Source organism: Gossypium hirsutum, chromosome D07, assembly GCF_007990345.1.
Source record: "Gossypium hirsutum isolate 1008001.06 chromosome D07, Gossypium_hirsutum_v2.1, whole genome shotgun sequence".
NCBI classification, from domain to species: Eukaryota; Viridiplantae; Streptophyta; class Magnoliopsida; order Malvales; family Malvaceae; genus Gossypium; species Gossypium hirsutum.
The window spans coordinates 52,364,835-52,377,056 of record NC_053443.1 but is presented as its reverse complement, the minus strand read 5'-3'; the positions used below and the strand labels follow the sequence as shown (position 1 = coordinate 52,377,056).

Here is a 12,222-nt window from a genome sequence, read left to right as displayed (position 1 = left end):
ACTATCAGCCATTATAGACAAGATTCAGCTGGCATTCTGTGGTTAATGGTTACATGCTCCAACATGATGAGTTATTGACACTACTCAAGAAGAACTTGTTGAAGGCTCAAGCTCATATGAAACAATTGGTTGATCAGTAGTGTCGAGAAGTTATCTTTAATGAAGGCGATTAGATGTACGTCAAGCTGCATCCGCGTCGTCAAACCTCAATTTGACTCCAATGCCACCACAAGTCAAGGAGGCAATATTTTAGTCTTTATAAAGTTCTTAAGCGTATTAGAATAATTGCTTACAAGTTGGAGCTTCTCAAGTCGGCCAAAATACATTCAATTTTCTATGTTTCATTGCTTTGCATGTGCATTGGTACTGCAGATAATTAGGTTACACCTTTACACTTGATCAATTATTTGGGACATTTCGTTGAACAATGGCTTGTTAACTAGGAAGAGTTTCCTCAATATACACCTATTTGGGAAGACAAGGATGAATTACTCAAGAGTTTTCCTTATTACAACCTTGAGGACTAGGTTCTTTCCAATGGGGGAAGTATTGTTGCAAACAACAAGGACATTGGCTTAATAGATCAGCAAGATTCAACGGATGCTGGGACTAAGCAATTTGGCCAAAAAAATCCAAAGAGAATAACACGAGGCCACCTAACAAATATAATGACTTTGTAATGGATCCACATTAGCATTGACTTAGTGATTTTGTTGTGTGAGAGGAGTGGGTATTACAGGTGCTCATGGGTTAGGCAGCCCGGCCCGGCCCGAAGGCCTGCCCGAAATTTGAGAGGGTTCGGGTAAAAATATAGGTCTGAAATATGGGCTCGGGTAAAAAAAATAGGCCCGTTTTAAAAACGAGCCGGGCCTCGGGTAAAATTTTTTTGGCCCAGGCCCGGCCCGGATCTAATTAATATATTTTTTTATTTTTTAATTTATTATTAGATTAACAATTTAACATTTCCCATTCCCAATTCCCCTCCCCATTTCCCCGACCCCGTGTCTCTGTCTCTGATTAATCCCTAACCTAACGCCTTCCCTTCCCTTTTTTCCCCCAAATCGGAAACCCACCTCGCCCGATCCACCATTCCACCTCTGGTGACCGGCCTTCCACGACTCCACCTCCGCTCTAACGGTGCTTCCAGCGAATCTAGCCTTCAACATCTTCTACCTTTGAATTTCAAAGGTGAGTTTGCTGTTAACGGTTTCCTAATTTTTTAACGTCTTCTCCCCTTTTTGCTTTTTGATGTTGGTTGTGATTTTGATTTTTACTGTTAACGGTGTTCTGATTTTGATTTTGAGACACTAAATCTTGGGGGGATTTTGTTTGTGTTTACACTTTACATATCAAGGGGGGATTTTGATTTTGATTGTGTTCTCGAACTATTTTAAATTGAGTTTTACATAAAGGTTGAGTTCAAATACTAAGAGAGACAGCTGTTTCTGGTATCTGTTGAGTTTAAAATGTTGGACTGTTCTGGATTTTGTCCTGTTTTGGATTGGCTGATCATGTTGTTTTTCCTGGAGGTCACCTATGGAAGATAGAAGGGTATCTTGGTCTATTCATCTGTCTGTGGCACTTGCTCGTTATAATTCATCTTTGGTTATCATCTTAATGCATAAAAGCAACCATTTTAAAATGGAGTGATATAACAGAGAGAATAAGATATGTGAATTAGTTCTAAAATATATATTTAAAAAATTATTAATCTTCTTCTCTTTTTATCTTTACATAGTAATCCATCGATTAGAATTACTTTTTTTTTCAAATTTTCTGTCTTCTCTATCAAGACCTAGAGAAAGAAAAAATGAAAATTACTTTTTACATATTGAGAAATGGTGAGTGAAGTATGAATGAAGGATTATTGAAACATATGATTGACAGTAACTTTGCTAGGAATTGGGCTTACATTATTATTGATATTGTTTGAATTATTAAATTAAGGAGTAATGATATAAAGATTAAGTGACTAAAGTATTCATTGCCAGAACATATATTCGAATACTCACAATTTAACTCATTCTTATAAACAATTTTAGCTTCAAAATCAACATAAGAGTCATGAATTATTGCTTTGTTTTCAGCAATTCGGAGAATCTTCTGCTTAAGATTTTCAAACAAATTGAGTAAATCTTGCATGGTTATCAACTTTGGTTATAATTCAACTTTGATGAATTATAATTTAAAGTATATTGGTTGAATAAATTTAAAGTATGAATGATTAATATACTGTTTTAATGTTCGAACATATAGGTATATACTTATATAGGCCTTTGCATTTAGTTAAAGTATGAATGGTATATAAGTATATACATAAATGTTATTGAATTTAGTTGAAGTATAAAGTTTATATATATATATACAAGGTTCGAATTCACACATGTATATACATGTATAAATTATTGGTTTAATCAAAGGTATGTATATATATGTGTACATAAGGTTCGAATAAATGCATAGGTATATACATGTATAAACCTTTGGATTGGATTTATAATATGTATATTATACTTGTTTAAGTAGTTTCGAATAAGCATGCAAATATATATATGTATATGCTTTTGTATCGAATTAAGATATGTCATTATATAAGTATATGAGGTTCGATTTTATATATATACATGTATAAGATCTAGTTTTGAAATTTAGTATGAATTGATATATGTATATGTTAGTTTCTAATATGTATATATTTACATGTATAATTTCTTGTATTGAAATCATGTATGAAATTATAATACATGAAATTATAATACAGTTTGATTTTGTCAAGTATGAGAAAAAACACCAGTCTCTCTTGACCTTGAGATCACAAGCTTGAAATGATTTTTTATTTTTATTCTCTTGATCTTTTCTATTTTTATTTTTATTTTTAATTTAATAGTCTTATACAGAATTTTTTATTCTTCTAGTTTCAAGATTGAAAAATGTTGCAATTGTTAAAAGATTTGATGGTCTCCTTTGGCTATAAAAACACTTGCAGGTCTTCTCCGTTATAAACTAGATGCTGATGAACGGTGTAAAATATTACATAGAAATTTTTGGGACCTACCTGATGATGCATGCAATATTCTTCCAGCATTCAAATTGAGTTATTATCATCTTTCATCCTATTTAAAGCGTTGCTTTGCTTATTGTTCATATTTTCCTAAACATTATGAATTTCAAATAGAAAAACTCATTCATTTGTGGATGGCTACTTCAAAGATTTGAGATTGAGGTCAGTTTTTTAACAATCGAGATGGAAGGGTACTTATTTTCTCATGCATGATCTAATTAGTGACTTGGCTAAATCTGTTATTGGAGAATTTTTAACAGATTGGAATGTGGTGGTGGTTCTTGTGAAATAATTGAATGGACCTGCATTGGTCCAATGTTCCAGAAGAATATGATATGCGAAAGAAATTCTAGATTTTAAAGCAAAACAGGCCGGGCCGGTCCGAGCCCGGGCTTCATATTTTCTCCACGGGTCGGGTCTGGGCAAAATCTCAGGCTCATATTTCGGGCCGGGCCGGCCTGGACTTAGCAATCGGCTGAACATTTTTTCTGGGTCCGGCCCATGAGCACCTCTAGTGAGTATAGGTAGCAAGAAAGGGAAGGAAAATGGCATGTGTATTCTGTTGCAAACTGTCAATTTCTTCTCATCCACTTCTCTAATTTTCTCATCTCATTCTTATGTTTTTCCTTCAATTTTCCAGTGATGGAACATAATTAGCAATAAAAACTTCAATTACTCTTGGTTTTCTTTTTAATCTAGTGTTTATTTAGCTAGTGATTATTACATAGTTTAAAATCAACACTTTAGCAAAATATGATTTTTAAAATATTTATATTAATTATTTAAAAATATTGAATTTTTATGTTAATTATTTTAAAAGTAATTTATATTAATTATTTAAAAAAATTTAATTTTTTATGTTATGCACCAATATATTAACTTTTTAAAATATTATTTAAATTAATCGACACTTTAGTAAAATATAATTTTGATATTTATTTAAAATTTAAAAAGTAATTTATATCAATTATTTAAAAGTATTTAATTATTTTATGTTATGTTCCACTATATTATTTTTTCAAATATCATTTAAATTAATCCATTACTTACTTTTCATCATCATGTTTAATTAATCATTTTAACTTCTCACTACAATTTTTGGCAGCTATGAAAAATACTCAAACCACATTTTCCTATATTACTTTTCTATCATACTGTTCATAAACACTTTTCAACCCCAACCATAATAGAAAATTAAACCTTAAGAAGTAAATTCTAATTCTTTAGAGGATCAAATCAACACACAGGATACAATCAAACAAACTGAGTTACTCCGAGTTTGCTCTCACCCAAATCGGTAGAGTCCAATACCTACAAATAAAAAAAATCTTTTGGAATTGAAATTGTGTTGATATTTTCTCTCTTTAAGGTGTGGGTGGTGTTGGACTTATTTTGAGCTTCCTGGGCTTACACTCTATTTAAACTAGATTGGGTTTGTGTGCTGTTCTTGTGCTCTAATGAAAATTTTGTACCATTGGGGAATGCAATTTATCATGAAAACAAAACATTGCCTTATTCTTATTATTATTATCGTTATCATTTGATTTATACCTCATAATTCTAACACGTTTAAAAGATTGGGAATTTGTGTTTAACCAAGTCCGCAATAAATATCTTTTAACAGATGTGTAAGTAAAGTACCCGAAATTGAACATAGACCCCCTTCTTATAGCTGAATGGCAGACAAGCATATATTTTTATTTTGAAATGAGAAGATTTGTTTTAGGCTTTTAGCACTTTAGGTAGATCCACATAGCCCACCCCTATATTTAAACACCTACGTTTAGTCCTGCAAACATATCCCCAACAAAAGGAAAACTTAGATCCATCCCCCTCTCTTTCTTCCTGACAATGATTTATGATGAATGAACCTTTCCCCATCCTTCCTACTCACCCCCTTTTTTTTTTCTTCACTCAAAATCCATGTGATTAGATTTCATGTTGGACCTTTATTATCATCCTATTCACTCTATTTTGGTTTGTTTAAACTTTTGCACTCAAAGTCAATATAGGTCGATAATAGGGGTGAATCCAAAAATTTTTTTAAAGGGGTCGAAATTAAATTATATATTTTTACGATAGTAAAAATATAATTTTATCATTTTAATAACCATATCTTTATAAATTTTAAAGGACTAAATTAAAATTTTGTCATATTTGAGTGGGTGAAAGTGCAATTTTATCATTACTAATTTAAAATTTTATAAACTATAAAATGACCTAAATGAAAAATATTTCATTTTAGAGGGCACCAGAGTCCCCTCCGGCCCCCTTAAATTTGCCACAAGTTGATAATAGTATTACTTATTGGTTTAGGGCTAGTTTGGATGGGTGGTGTGTTTACCTCCGGTGAGATTAAAAACAGCGGTGGCGGTGAGATTAATTACTGTAGCGGTGAGATTGGATACTGTAGCGGTGAGATTAGAAACAATGGTGGAGTGTGTGTTTGGATTCAAACGCAGCTGTAGCGGTGAGATGAGAATAAGAAATGACTATTAAGGACATCAAATTAGAATTGATATATAATATAAGTTTTTTAAATTATTTTACTTTTTTAAATTATTAAAATATGTGAATTTATAAATTCATTTAATAAAATATTAAAATGTATCTTTTAATATTCTATTTATTTATATTTATTATCCTATAAATTATTATATTTGTATTTATTTAAATAATAGTTATAACATTAAAATATTAAAATGTCTTATTTTCACACTCATATGAAAAATAAAATGGTAAAAATATTACCCACTGACGTTTCTTTTTGTTTACTGGTGTTTAACACTCCAGTCTAAAATTTCCTCTCCAGTGCGTTGAAGGATTTTAACTGGCCAAATTTGAATGTTATCCAAACAGCTATACGTGGTGCGATTGCACCAAAATCAAAGGTAAACGTGCTGCACTGGTAGTAACTGGGCATCCAAAGGAGCCCTTAGTCTATCTAACAGATTTTTTTTTTATTACGAAAGTACTCAAAAAACATAAAAATTATGTTTTAACTTACAATATCAAAGCTTCATTAGCATATAAAATGTCTTTATTGTACATTTATTATTTCAAGCATATATTTTTATTATTTCATATTTTTACTCAACTTCTTTCATAATAATGCCAAATGCTTAAAATTTTTAAATCGTATATTTTTTAATAAGACTTTTTTTAACACATTTTTTAACCCAGATTTCTTTTCTAAATTACGGGTGTTTGATAAATTTATTAAAAAATCATTTACTAAATTATTAAATATAAATATTAAATATAGTTATATTATTTGATAAAAGTTAAAATGATCTATTTCTTAGTTTTTTTTGGGTAGTTTCTTAGTTTTAATTTTATTAATGTAATATTTTATATTATTTTAAATAGTTTTGGAAAAAATAAAGTAATTTGAATATATCATTTTTTTAAAAATAATTTATTTTAATTTTTAATAAAATAAAAATAACTTAATATTTTTTACATTAAATGATAAATAGCTACTTATCTACTTATCTTATTCAACATTTTTTTGCTGAAAATTTTATATTTAATAAAAAAATTAAAATAATTATCAGACACATTTAAAAGGTTAAATATTGAAAATTTTCATTCAAACTCACCCTAAATTATTTTTTCTTTTTCAACCCAAAATTGTTCAACAATAATGTTTAACTAGTTCTCTATATATAGCAACCGTAATTAGGAAGTAACCAACATGCATACACTAATTACAATTAAGTAAAATGCTGAAATTGTAAAAAAAACATGAAACATGAGCTATAATAATAGACTGAAGATAATATATTCGTATCTATGTGTTTGTATTGTTTTTATGTTGTTTCTCATGTTTTAATTGTGCTTAACTTGTAATAATTTTACATAATTTTTAAATATTATTAATAATTTATTTATTTGATATATTTTGACATTTTTGTATATAGTGTTTATGGGATTTTTTTATGTCATATCGTTTTTTGTATGATATTTTACTTATTTTCAAATGTCATTATCGAGTATAGGAATATTAAGCCTAAATTAAAGACTGGGGATTCCTAGTTAAAGTGATAAATAATTTTTTTTCATTTAAAAAAGAAAAGAAAAGAAAAGAGAAAAGTCATGTGAGGGAAAGTCGATCCATTTTGGAATAAGGCGTATATGATTCCACATATCTTAGTGTTTGATTATTTGTCAAACCAAAATTGAACAAATTCACGTGAAGTTAATGAAAGAAATAATATTATATAGGGTCCAAATCAAAAGCAAAAAGATAGATTTATGTGGCCAACAACATTGTTTTGGGAGTAGAATATTTAGTGTGTGGTGTTATGGCATAATGGGTAGATTCTGAGCTAGCTCCCACATTAATGTCAATCTGTCTCTCCCATGTAATCTTGCGTCTTCCTAATTACTTTCTTCAACAGCCGCCTAATAAACCAGTGCCTTTTCTCTTTTTCTCTTTTATTTCCTCTCCTATCTATTCCCCAAGCCTTTAATGACCTTCGTTGATGAGGATGTGCGACTTGGAATGCTTCCACATGAAGATTTAGCCTTTGGAGCCAGATGGTCTCATTAGTGACAAGATTCAGTCTAACGGAGAAAAATATGAAACGCACCGCTTAGAATAGAATAGGTTATAAATAAGAGAATAATTTATACTTGGATGATCTTAAAAATTAATGTTTTTAGGCACCAGTAAAATTAAGTCACACCATCAAATTTTAAAGACATTAAATTATTATTATACACCCATCCATATTCAGTCCACTCTCTAATTCTAATCAAATTATTTCAAAATATAAGTTATTAAAATAAAAAATCAAATATCAAGAAGTGTTAGCTATAGTGGCAAGGCACATTACCTCGATTTTCCTAAAATATCAATCCAATCCACATTACGATTAACCCAAACAGCCACAACAATTCCAAATTGGCATAAATCTCGTATCTTTGGACGTAAACAACACCTTCACAAGCCTTAATCCTCTAGTGGATTAATCGTTCCATGACCTTCACCTAGATAACCCAAAAGATTAATAATAGAAAACGCAGCACTCAAACCCCAACTTAGCAAAAAAAACAAATAACGGAAGGAAGAGCTTCAGTGACAAAAGAAACAAATATAGACAATACTTACACAAGAATCGAGTTATAAACAATTCAATCAACACCAACCAATGAATTTGAGTACCACAAGAATAACCAGTCTAGAACACAGAAAATTTGGGGAAACAAAATCAAGAAAGGAAGAAAGAAAAGTTGAAGACCTTCTTTTACTAGAATCCATGTGAAAAGGAAAGAGAAACAAAATGAACAGAATAGGGAGAAAAGAAGAAACGTGTCAAGTGGGGAAAGATTTTGAGAAATCCCCTTTTTTTAATTTCAAAATAAAATAAAATAAAATCTAAAAGATAAACTGACTCCCTACTAGTAGACTCACTCTTGGCACAAGTTATGTGAAAATAAAATTTAAGTCCTATAAATATAGATAAGGACAGAAACAAAAATAGTAAAAATTTCAAAGAGCGAGATTTGAACACATGACCTCAAACACATATCCAAAAGAATTGACCATTGAAGAAGATCACTTAATTTGAAAAATTTTAGTAAATTAAAACTCAAATTTTTTGGGTGTTACAACTCTCCTCCCCTAAAAGAAATTTCGGCCTCAAAATTTACCTAATTCAGGCAGATGTGGATATTGTTTCGAATCGAGTCATCATGTTCCCAAGTGGCTTCCTTAATGTCATGATTCTGTCACAGAATCTTAACCAAAAGAATGGTCTTCCTTCTCAATACCTTAACCTCTCGATCCAGAATCTGAACTGGTTCCTCCTCAAAATTTAAATCCGATCTTACCTCAATCTCTTCAACAGACACAATATGAGATGGGTCAGACCGATATCATCTCAACATAGAGACGTGAAAGACATCATGAATACGATCTAACTCCAGAGGCAACTCCAACTGATAAGCGACCGACCTAACACATTTTAGAATCTGATAAGACCCAATGAATCCAGGGCTCAACTTACCCTTACGTCTGAATCGAAAAACTTTTTTCCAAGAAAATACCTTAAAGAAAACCCGATCTCCCACACCAAACTCAATCTCTCTCATTTTCAGATTCACGTAAGATTTATGTCTATTAGAAGATGCCTTAAAATGGTCCTGAATCAATTGAACTTTATCCTCAGTCTCAGAAACCAAATTTGGACCCAAAATCTACTTTTCACCCAGCCCAGCCCAACACAAAGGGGTGCGACACTTACAACCATATAGAGCCTCGTATGGTGCCATATGAACACTAGACTGAAAGCTGTTATTATATGTGAATTCAGCCAGCGGCAGAAACTCCTCTCAACTACCACGAAAGTCGACGACACAACTTCGTAACATATCCTATAGAATCGAATCACTCACTCTTACTGCCAATCAGTCTGAGGATGGAAAGAAGTACTAAAATCTAACCAAGTACCCAAAGCCTCATGTAGTTTCTTCCAAAATCAAGACGTAAACTGAGGGTCTCTATCAGAGATAATTGAGACCAGAACCCCATGAAGTCTAACCACCTCAGAAATATACAACTTAGCCACTTTTTGCAGAGAACAAATGGTCCTGACTGAAAGAAAATGGGCAAACTTGGTCAAACGATCCACAATGACCCAAAAAAAATTCTTCTTAGTGGGTGTCAAAGGCAACCCACTAACGAAATCCATAATCACAAACTTCCATTTCCAAATAGGTATTTAACCATTAATTTTTTATCAAAGCAAAGATTAAATCTTTGAGGCGTTACAATTGCTCCAAGCCAAAAAGTATACTTTTGGCTAAGTATAGTTAGTTTTCAAACTATCGATACCCATTCTAAAATCGATACCAAATTAATATTTTATTTTCAACCATCTAAGTATTGATCCAATATCAATACTTTTTATATAGTATCGACAAAAGTTCATTTGTATTGATATCTTTAGCTCCAACGGTTACTGAACTTTGTATTAAATGCTAATAGTACCGATACCCGTAGACAAAGTATCGATACCTTTTGTTGTAGGTGAATTTAATGATCTGGTATTTTCATCCCCAACGACTCTATTTATTTCCTCAACAACCATAATAGTTGGAAATGAATTAGAGTGTATAAATACCATCTTCCAAAGGTCCTACAATAACAAGAGAGATCATAAGGCTTAAAGATCAATCAAAACAACCTTAGTGCTTAATTCCTTCAGACTTTTCTTGTACACACTTGTGAGCATTCATTGTCATTCTTTAGCTCAAGAGTATTCATGTTTACTTCTGCTTAATTGGCAAACATTCTGATCTTGTAAGGATTACTTCTTAGTTTGCTATTTGTTATTTTCTTTGAGAGGGTTGAATCTTAAGGTTTAGGTAAAAACCTTAAGGGAATTGCAAGCTTAAGATTTTGGGTAGAAATCTTAAGGGAGATTGTATGGTTAAACCTTGTCCTCAAAGATTATCAAATTAGTGAATTTGAGAAAATCTTTAGTTGTGGAAAGTTAGGATAATGGGCTACGCAATAGGGGCCGAACCACTATAAATCGTTGTGTTCTTTGTTGAATATTTTTTCTTTGCTTCCACCATTTTCTTAAAGGCCAATTCGCATTCCCTCTTGGTGATTTGAAGTTGATTATTCCAGCTAACAATTAAAATTGATATATTTATTAAACTAAAAACTTGAGCTCTAATGATCTTGATTTCTTTCAAATATGAATCCTTTGTTGAAACTTGATATTTAACATATATTCCAATACTATGGACAAATACTACGTCTGTTGACAGTGAGATAAATATGATTTTTGTTATCTAGAGCCCACATATAGTATCCCTAACGCCTATTGACCTTCCTCTTACTAGAAAAATAAGCCATCCACTTTCTCTCCAGATCCCCCTCTGCAACTCTTAACACTGTATCACAACTTGAACTATTTCAACCACCAACCTCCAACCTCATATCAACACACTTAAAAAATAGATCTAAAATATACAAAATATATTGCATCCTATCCTTAATTTCTTTTAAGAATTCCATATATTGAAAACAATACTCTTTTTTCAATTTGGGTTAAGGTAATTTTTAGGCCTTAAATATGTCGATTAGGTAAAAGTGCAACAGCATGACCTTTTTAGATTATGCTATGTCATCTCCTGAAAATTAATATATATAATCTAAAAAAATAAACAAATTATATTTTTAAAAGTTTCAGGTGATGATATGACACAATCTCATAGTGTCATGCCATCACAACTTTTTGGAGTTCCAAGTTTAAGGATGGAAATGGAAAAAGTTGTCATGTACAAGAAAGTGGACCAAAAAAATGTATAGATATCAAAGTAAACCTTATTAACAAGTTCAACACCAAAAAATACAATGGCCCTGTCAATAAGAATAATTTCAAGATTCCAACTCCATTCAAATACCCAGAAAATAAACCCACTCTACTTTTTTTAGCATCTATTGGAATAGTTGTTGTATCCACACGTGGTAACTTTTTCAAATTAGCATAAATGTGTTTCAAATAATATTCTTGAAAAGGAAATAAAGGAAGAGTGTAATTAGTTTATGAAACCGCCCATTGTTTTTAATAGATTTCTTGGGAGAGGTGGGAGATGAAGAAAAAAAGGTACATGAGTAGAATCAACCGTGGGTAATTAAGCATCTTTTATTACTTTTAGCTTGTCATCATTGCAGGAATAGAAACAAAAAAGATGCCCACTTGTTTCATACTTTGCCTTTCTTTTCATCAACCTTCCATTACATTTATTAAATCATTCCATTATTCATTTATGTTAATATGGATTAAATTTTGGACACAAATTTTGTAATATGGATTGGATCATTGTGATCTAAGTTATTGTTTAACATTAAAAATAAGGTCTTATTTTATAATTTAATTAATATAAAATATTATTTAAATTAAATTAAATTTTTGTGCTAAATATTTCCTATATTTATCCAGAGGCATATTCATTATTATATATTCTCCTTTACTCTTTTTTTGTCAAAAATCTTTTATCTTTGCTTCCTTAGTAAAATAAAAGGAATTTAGTCATTATCACAAGGAGAGATGGATACTTTAGTCCTTGAAAGAAGGGCATTTTGGAGTAAGCTAGGGTTCCCACTTCTAATCGAAATTGTCAATCTCCTCCTCAATTTT

At 31.0% G+C, this 12,222-nt stretch overlaps 1 long non-coding RNA gene across 1 annotated transcript; it reads left to right on the top strand.

The window, feature by feature from the left end:
• Positions 1-692: 692 nt before the first annotated feature.
• LOC107954938 (uncharacterized) lies at positions 693-3,267 on the top strand. Its single transcript, XR_001699767.2, has 2 exons — positions 693-1,188; positions 2,987-3,267. It is a non-coding gene; the product is annotated as an uncharacterized lncRNA (long non-coding RNA).
• Positions 3,268-12,222: the final 8,955 nt, after the last annotated feature.